The sequence below is a fragment of the Lethenteron reissneri genome, chromosome 41, assembly GCF_015708825.2.
Source record: "Lethenteron reissneri isolate LAM-NWPU_2019-01 chromosome 41, ASM1570882v1, whole genome shotgun sequence".
NCBI classification, from domain to species: Eukaryota; Metazoa; Chordata; class Hyperoartia; order Petromyzontiformes; family Petromyzontidae; genus Lethenteron; species Lethenteron reissneri.
In genome coordinates, this window is record NC_083819.1 from 12,003,510 (window position 1) to 12,015,815 (window position 12,306).

A 12,306-nucleotide genomic window follows, 5' to 3' on the forward strand; every position below is an offset into this window, starting at 1 on the left:
ACATCATCAGTGCGAAGGCCACCGCACATTTTAAACCATTGGGGGTTTGACAGCAGCACGATGATGATGGGGGGGGGGGGGGGTGTTTTCACTCTGTGTGTATTGTCGGGTATTGTCGGTGGGGCTGCACATCAGGGGCCGCACTAAAGGCCACCAGCGGCCCGCGGGGCCTTTAACAAGTTGACTTCCCGGATCTTCTTCTGAAGATGCTTGGCATAGTTTCAAGAGAAACGTCGCGAATATAATTGGCGAACTTCATTGCGAGAGCTCTTCTTCAACCCACCAGTGAGCAGAAAACTCTGATAATTGGCGCGTTAAAACACTTGCAAGTGTAACAATCTCATTTGTTTCACCCACGTCAGGTGGTGGAGGATTAGGAATTTGGCCAGATCATTACGTGGCCGAAACTAAAAATCTGTTACGTATCATGGGTATCTATGATTCAACAAATGCTGACAACCGCCACTCGGTATCATAATTAAGGCACCGGCAGACAGTGTGCTGCTGAGCCCCTTAATGCGGCAGGCAGACAGAGCGAGAAGATTATTTCTCAAGAGTTCAGATTCCAACGCGCCGTGGCCAGCATGCAACTCACCTCAGATCCCGAAGCCGGCCCGGCCCGACACGTTCTGTTGGTTTTGCCAAAATGAACTTGGCACAAAACCCACCGAACACAGTAAACATTGCTCCCATCCACCACATTTCCACACGAAAAGACGCATGCGCCAATCGTGGTGGACAAACCCCACCACTCGCTTCAGTGCTATTAATCGTCTCAATCACGACCACGGAGCCGGATATTAAGATTCGTTTTGGAATGAGTTGTCATAACAGCTGTAACAACAACAACAAAACATAAGTTACGACTACACAGTCTAGAAGAACACAACGGACGTAAAATAGACATTTGAAACAACAAAAACCAAACAGCAAATTACGAACGCGATGCTTGAACGAGGGACGTTGCTTCTCAACCACTCCTTAAGATTCTGGACATTGCAAAACTCTTCCTTAACACGTCAGGTTTTGCGACCATTATCATCTATAATACAGATCTTTTGGGTTAGATCGCGTACATATATAAATGTGGCATTAAACCTTACTAATTTGCTGTGTTGGGTGGTGGCTTGTTTAATGATACATTTATATATTTACGCGATCTAACCCAAAAGACCTGTATTATGGAAAACTCTTTCTGTCAAACGGCCTTCGCCACAACAGGAATTATACCAACTCCATTAAAAAAATTATCAATCAAGTAACCCAAGGCATAAGCTGACAATACGCCCCCTTTTCCATCTGTCCCTTCACAGAATAATATTTGCATTTTTTACACATCGCATCAGACACACCTCTGTTTGGCATTGGCTACATACGGTGCCAAAGAGGTTCAACATAAATACAATAGTACCTCAGTTAACGTTTTTAATCCGTTCCACGAAAACCAATGATAACCAAAATAACTGTTAATCGAATTCGCTTATAGGTTGAAAAATAAGTTAAGATCCCCTTGTCTGCAAGAGAGCTATTTCCACTGCCACAACAGAAAACGCAATGTAAACAAGGCCAGTCAAGGTCTAAAAGGTCATAAATGGACGTCGCTGATTGGCTGAGGGCATGGCTTAGCCCTATTTACGATCGCTCAGATTGGAGGAAATTGGCGCCCGCGTGCATAACGTAAACACGTTACCGTTAGTCAGAATGTTAACGTTAGTCAAAACCATGGGGTCCTATGGGAGGTGAAATGTTAACTGTTAACCGATGTCACCATTAACCGAGGGACTACTGTACATAAACATGGCCTTTTTGGGAGTCCATATTTCTACAGCAATTGTTTAACAGATGAAAATTCTGGAACGGTATTGACATTGTCTCATTAGCAGTGTCAGGTTTGCTTCAACCAATACTGGTCAACTGCCAGACGTTTCTAGGCAAGGACGTTCTCTGTTAGATACGGGTCAAAGTTCAATACAAAACCGTATACTTTGGTTGTATTTATCCAATGCTGCGGAAATTAGGCTTTCCCAGAAGGCTGTGTGGACGATGAGATGTGTGGAGACCATGGGAGGGAAATCCCCAGTGGCGCAGTACGATGGAAGAAGCAGAGAGAAAAGTGTTGTGACCTGCAGTTCGGTGTTTGATTTGGTGCACGAGTGAGTGAGCAAGTGGGCGAGTGAGTAGATGAGCAAGTGGGCGAGTGGTTGAGTCGTTTAGCGGGAGAGAGTGTTAGTGAGCATGTTGGACAATCTTCTTCCCATATCTGTCCCTCCATATATATAAACTGATTACACAAGCTCTTATAATAATGTAATTGCTTAATTCAAGGAACATGTCAACTGTTATCTATTACCACTCTGATCGTGCCGTTGGTTGCTGGCCGTTAGATGTCTTTGACCTTTGGGCCTATCTTCGGCAAGTGTGTAAAAAAACAACGAATCGACAGCAGAGGTGGGCAAGATCTGATGGGAACAGTGACCCCAGCACACACACACCCACGGGGTTCAGCACTACCCACAGGGCTCAGCACCAACCACAGGGCTCAGCACCACCCACAAGGTTCAGCACTACCCACAGGGTTCAGCACTACCCACGGGGCTCAGCACCACCCACAGGGCTCAGCACCACCCAGGGCTCAGCACTACCCACAGAGTTCAGCACTACCCACAGAGTTCAGCACTACCCACGGGGCTCAGCACCACCCAGGGTTCAGCACCTCCCACAGGGTTCAGCACCACCCAGGGCTCAGCACTACCCAGGGCTCAGCACTACCCACAGGGCTCAGCACCACCCACAGGGTCCAGCACTACCCACAGGGCTCAGCACCACCCAGGGCTCAGCACTACCCACAGGGCTCAGCACTACCCACAGGGCTCAGCACTACCCACAGGGCTCAGCACCACCCAGGGCTCAGCACCACCCAGGGCTCAGCACCACCCAGGGCTCAGCACTACCCAGGGCTCAGCACTACCCACAGGGCTCAGCACCACCCACAGGGTCCAGCACTACCCACAGGGCTCAGCACCACCCACAGGGCTCAGCACTACCCACAGGGCTCAGCACTACCCACAGAGTTCAGCACTACCCACGGGGCTCAGCACCACCCAGGGTTCAGCACCTCCCACAGGGTTCAGCACCACCCACAGGGCTCAGCACCACCCAGGGCTCAGCACTACCCACAGGGCTCAGCACTACCCACAGGGCTCAGCACTACCCACAGGGCTCAGCACCACCCAGGGCTCAGCACTACCCAGGGCTCAGCACTACCCACAGGGCTCAGCACTACCCAGGGCTCAGCACCACCCACAGGGCTCAGCACTACCCACAGGGCTCAGCACCACCCACAGGGCTCAGCACCACCCAGGGCTCAGCACTACCCACAGGGCTCAGCACCACCCACAGGGCTCAGCACCACCCAGGGCTCAGCACTACCCACAGGGCTCAGCACCACCCAGGGCTCAGCACTACCCAGGGCTCAGCACCACCCAGGGCTCAGCACCACCCAGGGCTCAGCACTACCCAGGGCTCAGCACCACCCAGGGCTCAGCACCACCCAGGGCTCGGCACTACCCAGGGCTCAGCACCACCCAGGGCTCAGCACTACCCACAGGGCTCAGCACTACCCACAGGGCTCAGCACTACCCACAGGGCTCAGCACTACCTCCCCCCGCTGCAATCTCGCCCCCTCCTCCCCACCGCGTGTCACAGCCGCCAGAGCGAGCGCCCAGGGAACGGGCACCAGAGAGGCCGCGGTGCGGGCTGGCTTTGTGTGGAGCAACAGCGGCAGCAGCAGCGCGAGGGAAAAGTGTACAAATTCCTGGCCACATTAACTCAAGCCCGCCGAGGTAATGCATTACACGCTTTCTGCAGCCAACACCTCCCATTTGGTGAGGTGCGGCGGCTCGAACGCCGTCATTTCTCTTGAACAAAAACAGCGCGACGAAGTGTCAACGGCCGAGCGGCATCGGAAAACCCCGCCATCTGCCTCGCGAGCCTTCGCTCGCCAACAAATCACAGCCCACACGCTCCCTCCGGGTAAATTTTGGGTAAATCTCTAATCGCTACGCATCCCATGCTGCCAGAACAAATGTGTAAGACTTCGACACCAAGATGCCAGAGAGAGAAAACGATATTAGGGGCATTCGGTCGCTTATAAAAGGGCTAAGTGTATAAAATCCATGCATGCAAGCCACGTGCATTTCATCAAGCGTGTTTTGACAGAGAACTCTTTTTCTCACCGAAACGTCTTGCGATCCTTAAAAAATGACAGCAGCAGTAATTGACTTCTGCAGTCACGTCACTCAAGCGGCTTGGAAGAAACGCATCGACCACCGTGATTCCGTGGCTCGCCTCCATGAAGCCTGCAGGCCTCAGTCTTGCTGTACGTTCAACGTCTTTCCCACCGTACGTAGCCAACCGTGATTATCGAGGGGTGCGGGGGGAAGGACAACAAACTGAGCTCTATTGAAGACCGGAAGCAGGTGGGGATTGCTTCACTATTCTGGCAAATCGCCCGATGATGCTGGATGTAATTACCAGCGAAACGTCGTACTTCTCAAATTGTAAATGTTGTGGCTTTACTCTCCAACACACAACCGGTGGACTGAAGTAGTAACTCATTGGCACGCGTTGCTAACGTGACAAACCTTACTTGCTGTTTCGGGTGGCGGAGGGTTACGACACATTTATACTTATGCAATCTAACCCAAAAACCTTCATGAGGAATAAAATTGGTCGCGAAAGCCTCCTATTTGTTATACTGAGCACAAAAATCCGTTATAAAGAAATTCGTTTTCTTTCAAGATTATTTAAAAATGCATAGCCCCAGTGGTTTCCTAACATTGGAAGGAAGAGCGTTCCAGACGACCCAGAAGCGCATCTGAAGGCGCAGGCGCACGATGCTCGCTCTGAAAGGGCGGCACCACATCGCTACTAACTGGGGCCGTTGAACAACAACCGCTAGACTGGCAACCGTTTTCAGATTCGACTAGGGGATCCATATGTCGGGAACCGGTCACTGTTTAAAGCGGAGCATCAATAATTAACGGGCAGATCGGCCCGCGTCAACGCGTAAACCGGGCGGCGGTGGCGGCATAAGTCACTGCACGCATGGTGCAGTTTACCGGTACCACCAAAAAAACATTTCACCGACCCTTAAGTAGAATCATTCGTGGTGCCGTCTGGCGAGCTGAGCTGCCTGCCCCTTGGGTTTCAGCGAGGCATTTAGGAGCCGTTTACTCTCAGAGGCCTGGACATATGGGGGGCCGTCGATAAATGACGTCACGCACCTGGGGGGGAGGCGGGTCAGACATTTGCGACGAGGGGGGGAGGGGGGGTTTGAGAAATGTGACGTCACATCAAAATGAGCAACTTTAAATAAATATTAATTAAATATAATTGCTATAACAACCCAAATTTTGATGAATTTTCATTATTAACTATTTGATTTTTTTTATTTACTAAGGCACCTTTTATTTATTCCACGAAGGAGCATTTTGCTTCTCCATGGGAGAATGGAGAAGCATAAATTTAGTTAAAAAAATTAATGAGTTATTAAACATTTTGATTCTAATGATTCTACCAGGGATTTTCATTCTGTGAAATGAATGTGCTTGTTATAATTGTACTCTCCATTTTGCTTCGTCCTCCTACAAAGTTTAAAGTATTTTTTTAATAGTTATAACTCATTTCACTACCCGGCTTTGCCTGGGACACGGCCTACGCGGAGGGTGGGGGGGGGGTGCGTGACGTCAGCAGGCACACTGCGTGACGCTGCCGCGTGCGGGTGACATCACAGATGTGACGTCACCGCTCACTTGCCGTGCAAAATATATCCATTATTGCGCCCCCCCCCCCCCCAAAAAAAATACCAAAGTCTATTTTTAGACTTTTTGCATTGTCTACAGTCTGGAAACTATCCACATGGCAAAGTTAAAGTTTTTTGCATGTTGGGAAGTATGCTAAACATTTCGAACAGACACATTCACAAATTTCCCTTTTATATACAGTATATAGATTACTTTTTATATTTTTTAATGATGAGAGAAGTTCAATATAATATTCTGAACATCTGCAGTTTTAGTTATACGTTGACTATTTTCAAGTAAATTTTATGCAAAATTTCAGCTTTCCAACACCTCCTTTTTAATAAATGTTTTCTCCTAATACATCAGAGTCAGCGCCACATTAAATACGCACTTCAATGACAATAGTTTAAAGCGATTTGATGCATGTTTTATTTTCAAAATTAAAATATGGTTTTGGGGGGGGGGGCAGAGCTTTGTGATGTCATATTTGAGGAGGGGTCTGATTTTGTGACGCCGTGTGACGAGGGGGGGAGGGGGGGGGGTCAAAAATCGGCTAAAATCACGTGACGTCATTTATGGACGGCCACTGAGGTAAGCATAAAGATTCAAAATTGAAGAGCCGAGCCTCAGTAGCATCAACAAACCAACGTTGCTTAAAACCAACATGCCCGCTGCGCCAAATTATTTATTTTGTAAGCAACACGTGGAATTTGAATGAAAATGTAATCAAATCACCTCACATCAATGCGAGAGTATTTACAAAACTTCCGAAACCAGCCGTTTGCTTGGGGCCTGCAGGAAGAGGCGTCGGAAGGCAACGTGGGAGGCAGCGGCTCTGACATTGCGCAACGTAAATCACAGCTCTGCGGCTGACCTGCGATGTTGTCCATGCCACCAGAGACATTCAACCCCCGCCACCATCCCGACACGTGGTCACATCAGGTCCACGTGGCTCCACGTTTATCTGCAGAAATTAGCACGGCTTTGCCACTTTGGGGGGGGGGAACCTAAAACATCCTTCCATGGGGGGGGGGGGGGGGGGGTGCGTGCAGTCTGCAGCATGGTCACCGTGCAGGAGAAATTTTAAATGAAGAATGCCGGGTTCACAGTGCAGTGCGCTAACCGCTGTACCCCCGTATATATATTACAATAGTCTAGCAAACCTGGCCTCAAGTAAACGTACACTTTACCACTTTACGTGCGGCCAGATAACCGCACCTCCGATTAGCACGGTTGGCTAGGTACGGTGCGAAAGACGTTCAACATACATACGTAACAAGACCCCACTCACAGCAGACATCTTAATGGACTAAAGGTAAGACACGAGTCTGCGTAGCCGATGCTCTGTGTACTCAAGTGTCATCAGCATAGCATTCGCATTACTCTGTATGTGCACAGACACACACTCCGCACTTTAGTCATTTGATTGCCGTGACAGCGCTTGCTCAGGTTAGGAATGGCATCAAAGGGGGCAGTGAAGCCATCGCCACTCCCAGCCACAGCTAATTTGAACACGCTGCACCAATTGTCACCGATGGGTATAACCAGCAAACGAACCTCGATTGTACGAGGGCTGTATTATTAATAAATATTGATGCCTTTTCCCTACGCATCTATAAACACACATACACACACGGTGTAAATCCACCAAGGCTCTGAAATTATTTGTGCGTGAATCTTATCAATGACGTCTTTACAAAAATTAAACAAGACTACTCATATGAACTCTGCTGATGACGTATGAAGGAACAGGCCCTGAGTTTGCTCGTCTTGAATCAATGCTGATTACATTTTTCACTCCCGGAAGGCCGTGCCGCCGATGGGTTGTGTAAGAAGTACTTTTATCGCGTACATGGAGAGACGGATACGTGAAAGAGACGCACCGCCTGCGTATTTATTTTCTTAGCAGTGTGACCGTGTGGCTGTATGGGCGTATTACAAGCCGTCAGGGCAGTCACGGCAGTTATGGCGGTCACGGCAGCCACGAGGATCAGGGCGGTCACGGGGATCAGGGCGATCACGGGGATCAGGGGGGTCACGGGGGTCAGGGAGGTCACGGGGATCAGGGGGGTCACGGGGGTCAGGGTGGTCACGGCTGTGGGGGGCCCACGGCTCGGCTCCCCCACAGCGTACAGTGCGCACAGTACGCACGTGCGAGACACGCGAGACACGCAGGGGGGAACTGGGTGGCTGTCGCACGCCGTGGGGGCGTTCGTGTTGTTCACAAATAAACACTGCCTCCTTCATGTATTTTACAGTGGAAGGCGATATCCGCGGCAAATTGCATGTTTACCTACGCACTACGTATGTGTGTAGACACACTGTCAGTGGCGCACACCCAGATAAGCAATTACATGCAAGGAATGCATTTATTGCAATTTCATATTTCACTAAACATGGAAAAAATGGCCTGTGGAAAGCTTCGTGTAGCCGTGTGCATCGCGGCTAGTGAATGCACCGAGGTTAGAGCCAACTGCACTTGATCACCCCCGTTGAGGGTTAACTTAAAGACACTCGCTGCGCGTCGCTCTGCAAGCAGCACCAAGTCGGCTGCCATCATTTCTGTCGCAAATTACCGGAGCGCGCTTCCCTGCCCGTCAGCATGCCAGTAAACGTGCCATCAATGTTCTCCGGGCCCGACTCTGCTGGATGAGACACCCAACGTCGAAAATGCACCCTCTGGACTTTTATTGCATTGAACCCATACTGCTGAAATCATGCCCTCCCAGAAGGCCGTGTGGCTGATGGGGATGTGTAACAGAGGATCGTTCATTTCACGTGCAGCGACAGGGAATGGGAAGGAGGCGTAGCATCTGCTTATTTAATTTGTTAACTCGCAAGAGGCCGGTCCACTGCATGCCGCCGTCACAATCCAAACCCTCGATTTGTAAATTAACTTATCACTGAATCGCTGAACCCCGCAGCCTTTACTTTTATAAAACAAGGTGGGAGGACGTCAGTGATATTTATAACTCTGTTTGCAAAATAAAATGGCAAAACCGTGGCAACGTCGATAAATATTGCAGCGGACAGCGTGCTCATTTAGAAAATAACGGCAACGCCCCTGGTCCCGTGTCATCGTGTGTGGAATTCCCAGCACCATACAGCAGCTGTAACAATGTTCAAAGGAAGCTCGGTGTCTGCCGAGAACACATTCAGCAGCAGCTTGAACCGTGTCGCAGACGTGGCGAAAGCAACCCCGCGAGCAAAAGACAAAGATCCCCAATACGGAGCGGGAAGAGGCCGGTTTCGTGTGGGCGATGCGTTCCGGAGAGGTGCGACGACGAATATCGAAACGACGTCAACCGCAGCGAGGTACAGGGTAGGTGGTGGTGGACGCCAAGGCTGAGAGGCGACGGATAGCGAGACAGGATGGACGATGACGCCGTCAGAGACGTAAGCGTGGGGTTAAGGCGACGAGGATCAGGTCGAAGCGGGTCAAGGGGTCAATAATAAAGCGACGACGTACTTGCGAAACGACGTAAAAGGGGGAGACGTACATCGGGGTGTTACAGCCTTAACAGACTGTTGGGGCAAGTGCTGTTCGCAAGCACCTATGAAGGCCGGCACGGCACACCAGCGGGTGGGTGACCAACACCACGCCCGGCCGCCTTTGTCTCCCCAGTAGCGATGTTTTTACACACCGCACCGGGTACTCGTTTGACGAAGAGTCGACCGAGGGGAGGCCCACGACCGGTTCAGTTAATCGTCACCTGGTGTTGGCCGTGAGCGGGGATCAAACTCCGGTCGCCGGGTTCGTAGCGCAGAGCGCAAATTGCCACTGCTGCTGCGTGTGCAGAGCGCGGCCCAACGCGCTGTAGGGGGCGAGAGAAGTTGGTGCGAGTTAGACCCAACGAGCAGCAGCAGCAGTTACCATGCAGGGCAGCCACGCGATCACAGCCATTACCACAGTACACCGTGTAAACATGTTTACACACGCACTCCTTACATCATCACTGCCTTCATGTGCCGTATTGGTGATTCACATTCACAGTACTGTGTGTAAAAGTACGGTGTATGTCCAAGCTGCATAATATTTATTTACTAAGGTCAATTTGGAATAAGAGGATAAAATTCTTGCAGCCTCAATTTTGAAACACTCACACTGCTTATATGCATATGCTGTATCTCTTGAATAGATCTCGTACAATATACGAATGCCAAAATAAAATGTCTACCCTTTTATATCCACAGTAATGACTCCCACGTGAACAGAAAACACAGAGAGCGTACACAAGCACGTGTTGTGTGTGTACAGTAAACACAACACAGACACAAGCACGTGTTGTGTGTGTAAAGTGAACACAACACACTGTATAAACGTCATCTGCTATGCGGCCTTCTGGAAGTGCATCATGTCAGCAGCACTGGCTCAACAGCAGTGCCGGACTAAGCTAGTGCGGGGCCTGTAGCATATGTTCTAAAGGGGCCCTGAATTTTAAAAACACATGATTATTAAAACACAAATGTTTTACTTGGATAGTAAAGTAATTGTATTTTTTCATTTGCTATACAGCCAGATAATACACGACAAATCGCTAACCTTAAACACCCAGTCGTTCATAAAAGTTGAAGGCAGTATAGTACTATAGTAATAGAGCAAGTGGAGAATCACTGAACCGGAATTTATAGCTTCAAGGCATTTAGCGCGGGGCCCTTGAAAGTGCGGGGCCCGCAGCATCATGTGTAGCTACTACATGTGTAGCTACTACATGTGTAGCTACTACATGTGTAGCTACTACATGTGTAGCTACTACATGTGTAGCTACTACATGTGTAGCTACTACATGTGTAGCTACTACATGTAGTAGCTACTTGTGCTGTAGGCCTCGGCAAGGTAAGGTAATTTACCCTTTTTACCGGGTAAAAGGGTAAAGGTGTCGACATGCCAAGGGGTAAGGTCAAGGGTACAGGGTAAAGGTAGCTCGGAAGAATTACCCGGTAAGGTGAAGGTAGCGCAAAGCATTACCCGGTAAATACGGTGCCTTGGTTACCGCTAAAAGCTCCGTGGTGCAGTCCGTGGCCTCCATTTCATAATATTAAAAAAAAACTTTTTTTAAACACGCTTTTATTAAATGTACTAGTAATGGCAGAACTCCACGACTCCAGGAATGGCCCCGAAGCTTGCCATAACGTAAGGGGACCGTGGCCAATTACAGCCAACGTCAGTTGAGCGTGGGCAATTAGACCCAAGCCGAAACATAACATACAAAAAATGATTAAAAACATATATATTTTTATGATAGAATATAGTGTTGTCATCAGTAAGACATACGTATACCAAGTTTGCAGTGGATACCACATTGGGAAGTGGGTTAAAATTGAGTTACAAGATTTGAGGATACAACAACGACAACAACAGACTGAGTGAGTGAGTTAAAAAAAGCGTGTAAAATTGGAATCGAGAGTATTCTATATGACTAAAGCGCTCTACCTAGCATTTACCGTTATAAACCTTGTTCACGTGTAGTAGTACCCCAGTAATTACCCTGTAATCGGGTAGTTTGTATGGGGTAAGGGTAAAAGGTAGGGTAAAGGTAGGCTCGTTGTTTTTTTTACATTATAACTTTTGCCTTGCCGAGGCCTATTGTACTACCAGGATATAACCCGGCACTGGCGACACAAGCAACAACTCGTGCACCGGTTCCAACATTCAGCGTCCCATCAGCAGTCAGGAAAATCCCTGCCGACCACGATCCCAGACATCGCTTCACAAGCGAGGCCCCCCCTCTCTGGAGGAAATGCCCCCCCCCCTCTCTGGAGAACAATGCCCCCCCCCCCTCTCTGGAGGAAAATGGGGGCCCCCCTCTCTGGAGGACAATGCCCCCCCCCCCTCTCTGGAGGACAATGGGCCCCAGGGACTAATTTTGCTTTGTTCTAAAGCCGCCACCACCCCGTTTTTTGCTTTCTCACCCCGAATACCAACGCAGATTGGGAGCTTCTGGTAAACAAAGATCGCCCCCCCCCCCCGTCTGCGGGGAGCAGGGGGGGGGTGAGGGGAGCAGGGGGGGGGTGAGGGGAGCAGGGGGGGTGAGGGGAGCAGGGGGGGTGAGGGGAGCAGGGGGGGTGAGGGGAGCAGGGGGGGTGAGGGGAGCAGGGGGGGTGAGGGGAGCAGGGGGGTGAGGGGGGCAGGGGGGTGAGGGGAGCAGGGGGGGGTGAGGGGAGCAGGGGGGGTGAGGGGAGCAGGGGGGGTGAGGGGAGCAGGGGGGGTGAGGGGAGCAGGGGGGGTGAGGGGAGCAGGGGGGGGTGAGGGGAGCAGGGGGGTGAGGGGAGCAGGGGGGGTGAGGGGAGTAGGGGGGGGTGAGGGGAGCAGGGGGGGGGTGAGGGGAGCAGGGGGGGGTGAGGGGAGCAGGGGGGGGTGAGGGGAGCAGGGGGGGTGAGGGGAGAAGGGGGGGGGGTGAGGGGAGCAGGGGGGGGGGTGAGGGGAGCAGGGGGGGTGAGGGGAGCAGGGGGGAGTGAGGGGAGCAGGTGAGCAAGGTGAGGGGAGCAGGGGGGGTGAGGG

At 50.7% G+C, this 12,306-nt stretch overlaps 1 protein-coding gene across 14 annotated transcripts in view; it reads right to left on the bottom strand.

Annotated features, from left to right (window-relative positions):
- The window catches only part of FUT8 (fucosyltransferase 8), a 377,522-nt gene that overhangs the window by 141,539 nt on the left and 223,677 nt on the right, over positions 1–12,306 (bottom strand). For 4 of the 14 annotated variants that reach the window (XM_061568644.1, XM_061568636.1, XM_061568634.1 and 1 more), the window contains one exon: positions 9,518–9,619. The exons of the other annotated variants lie outside the window; for them this stretch is intronic. The gene's annotated coding sequence lies outside the window, so the exon portion shown is untranslated. The remainder of the gene's footprint in view (positions 1–9,517; positions 9,620–12,306) is intronic. 14 annotated transcript variants of the gene reach the window in all.